Source organism: Lactuca sativa, chromosome 3, assembly GCF_002870075.4.
Source record: "Lactuca sativa cultivar Salinas chromosome 3, Lsat_Salinas_v11, whole genome shotgun sequence".
In the NCBI taxonomy this organism is placed as follows: Eukaryota; Viridiplantae; Streptophyta; class Magnoliopsida; order Asterales; family Asteraceae; genus Lactuca; species Lactuca sativa.
The window spans coordinates 119,403,013-119,406,729 of NC_056625.2; the positions used below are offsets into that span (position 1 = coordinate 119,403,013).

The 3,717-nt window shown below is 33.7% G+C and overlaps 1 long non-coding RNA gene across 1 annotated transcript; it reads left to right on the forward strand.

The window, feature by feature from the left end:
- The first annotated feature begins 1,553 nt into the window (after window positions 1–1,553).
- Window positions 1,554–2,643, forward strand: LOC122197052 (uncharacterized). The gene is made up of 2 exons (XR_006189837.2): window positions 1,554–2,365; window positions 2,472–2,643. It is a non-coding gene; the product is annotated as an uncharacterized LOC122197052 (long non-coding RNA).
- Window positions 2,644–3,717: the final 1,074 nt, after the last annotated feature.

Sequence of the window (3,717 nt, forward strand, 5' to 3'; positions counted from 1 at the left end):
TGCAAACATGATTTCGATCCGAGGGAAGGTATGACTTGCGAAGGTTTTTGGTCCGAATGTTTTGTCTTATGCGAGGGTTTTTGGTCCTCGCATTTGGTTCATAACTTTGCCACCCTTATCCAATAATAGGTTTAGTTATATTAAAATATTGGATAAGTTTTAAATAATTAATAAATCAAGAAATTTGACTTTTATTTAACAAGTTTTAACTTTTTTGACTTTGGTTGACTTTTACAGACTTAAAAATAACGGGTTGTCACAATGTTTATAGTGAGTCTTATAACCGAGCTATGTGGACTAAATGTATCCCCCTACAATGTTTCATTGTACGTTGTAGTAACAATGTAGACATTTATCACCCGCTTGTCGATCGAGGTTGTAGCTAGTAACCATAGTTGGGTATGTCAACCCCATATAGATATATATATATATATATATATATATATATATATATATATATATATATATATATATATATGTGTGTGTGTGTGTGTGTGTGTGTGTGTATCTTGCTCCGAAGATTAACGGTTATAGTAATGTGGGTATACTAAGTGTTTAGACTCAGCTAATGAATATAGTCTCACTAAAAAGCCTTTAACTACAAAGTATGTGAATAACTCTTAACCCTAACTTAATTATGGTTAAGTCACTACGCATAATAACTTTCATTGTATAAAGTTTATAAATGTCGAGTATGCTTGGTATGTATGTAAAACTATAATGTACTCGCTTTTATAAAGATGTCTGTTTCAAAGTAATGAACATATGTACATGTATAAACTTTATGTATTTAAACATATAAATATACATGAATAGTAATATAACTTGAATCCTTGAAATATTAAAAAGTTTTATAACGTACTTGTTATAATATACAATGTCACATAAAAATCATATATTTTTGTATCATGCAACATTTGTTGTGTGTACTAGTTACTTCACGATAAAATAACCATAATACATATACGAAAGTTTATACTAGTTTATTTGTAACAATATGTTACATTGTTAAATAACATTTTTATAAACTAGACTGGTTGTATTTTTGCATAAAAGGATAATTTGGTTGTAAAAACGAAGTATATAAGCACATGTACTCCCCCCCCCCCCCCCCCCCCCCCAAATTAGAAATATTAAAAAGGGGCCGTAAGTACTCACCCTTGAAGCGTGAGTTCGAGCTGTTCGAAGTTCGTTTATTTTTGGGAAGCTTGACGTGAGAAACCGCAAGGACACGATTCTTGAACTTTGAAACATTATGGGGACCATTTTGTAACAAATTTACATTATAAGGGTTGTTTGGTAATTTAATTAACCTAAGTAAGACTGATTTTGTTAAAATAATATAAGGGAGGGGCTAAAATGGTTATTTTTATTCCAAGTTTGAATATTGGGATTTATTCTGTTAAAAATAACCAAAAGAGGGGCTATTCTAAATAAATGGGTTCAGCGTTTAGGGATTTGATGTCTCAATAATAAGGGGGTAATTCGGTTATTTCATCAAAGTTAAATGAAATTAGAGCTTTTATGAAAAGGATTCTCATGGAGGGACTGTTTTAGTTTAATGATTCAAACTAAGGAAAAATTTGGGCTTTTGTTTTGCCCTAGTCGCTGATCGATCGGGCAAATGGGAAAACGGTAGAAATGAACGAAGGCAAATACGAAGGAGACGTGAAGGCAGTTGATAGGTCCGACGATTTCGGATCAATTTCAGGCGAAGGGAGCGTCTTCGGGGTCGGCGAGGCCGAAGCAACGAAGGGTCCGATGGGGTGCGCGAGCAGAAGCAGCGACGAAGTCGAGACCTTCGGAGGTCTTTGGTCGATGGGAACAGAAGAGAAAGAAAGCGAGGGGAAAGAGGTGATTCGGTGGCGTTTGCGAAGGGAAGAAGAAGAGATGGTTGCGAGATCAAGTTGGAGATGAAGCGAATTGGAAGGAGCAGCCTTGCTCAAGATGGAATCTGCGAAGGAGTGGGATTGAAGGTCGATCCGAGGAAGCAAACAACGAAGGCTGAAGGTGGCGATGGTGGGAGGTTGTTGTGAAGTCGATGGAGGGTTTCTCCGGCGGTTGTAGGTGAGTGGATGGGAGCTGCTCCGGCAGCCTCCCTGTTTTTCCTCGTTTTTTTTTTTTTCGTTTCTGAACAGGGACGTTGAAGAGATAGATGCGAGAGGTGTTTTGGATTCGTTGTGGACCTGACAAGGAAGGGATGGAGGGTTGTTGCCCTCCTGCTGGTCGGAAAACACCTACATTTGGTGGTGTTTTTGACAGGAAAAACGAAGGGGAAGAAGAAAAGCAAAGGAATTTTTGTGGTGTTTTTCTTGGCTGAGAACGAAGATGCAAGCAGACCATAAATAATCGATCAATTTTCAGTGTAAGAGTTCAATTGTGGTTCGTTGTTTGTGAATAAGCTTTGGGATCAGTTGTTGATTTTATTTTTTTATTTTTTATTTTTTTATTTTTATCATTCTACATTGTAGAGGTTGTGGGTTGTGTTTGAGTGTTGTTTGGATGTAGGAAGCGTGCAAGCAAGCTTAAGAAATGTCAACCTATTTCCTTTGTGTGGAAATTTAGATGTGCAAAACTTAATAGTTGTCATTTATGTATAATATGTGTATTTTGTGTGAAATTTGTAAATAATGAATTTTTCCATGTATTATGTGTCTGTATTGATATATTAATTTAATTGGGCATTTATTTGTATGCATTTTTTTTTTGAAAGTTAGATGGTAGAGAAAGTGATAAAATTTATGAAGAAAGAATATGCAATGATATATGGTTCAATATTTGTGTAGATGTTTATGATTTATGGTACCAAAACGGATAATGTCACGCTTGTGACATTTAAAGCGTTACAAAACAGTTTTCTTGATTTGTGTGTCATCGATCTTGCTATTAAATAATTTTTCTGAAAATGGTGAATGATAGAGTTTAGTTCAAGGATTTCAAAAATTCAAACAGATTAATTTCTGAAGTTATATTCCGGAAAATTATGTTTAAAGATTTGCAGTCAATTAATCCAAAACGTCCTTATATATATATATATATATATATATATATATATATATATATATATATATATATATATATATATATATATATATATATATATATATATATATATATATATATATATATATATATATATATATATTAAATATTTCAAACATGAAATCAAATAATAGACTATAGCATGGGTCCAAAAACGCTTTCGGAATTTCCATCAGAGGCGTGCAAGTCCTTCAACGGATAGAAACGGTTTTAGTGGTTCTAGAAAACAGTATTATACTTGTTTTAGATTCTTAAAACGATCGTATCTTTTGCATACGAACTCCGTTTTGGACGTTCTTTATATTTTTGGAAAAAAAGAAACATGTACTACGAGACTAGAGTGTTTGTTTTGCTCGCAGCTGCTTAATACGAAAATTTAGTTTTTCAGACATGTTAACTAAGGTTGCAGTTTGAGTTGTTTGATTCGTTTGCTAGTTTACACATTTGGAGGTAAGATACCATCTGGTATCTTATAATAGTTGAAAAGAACTCATTTTTTTTTCAGAAGATGCACTAAAACTCAATGAGTCAAATTGCAAAGAGATTTACTGTGAACTTGACCGTTTACAGTGTTTGACCTAAATTTCGGGATGTCAAAATTAAATACCATAATTCATTGACTCCATGATGTATCAACCCTTAGCTGGTCATGCCCATATTTAATTTTCTTTATTG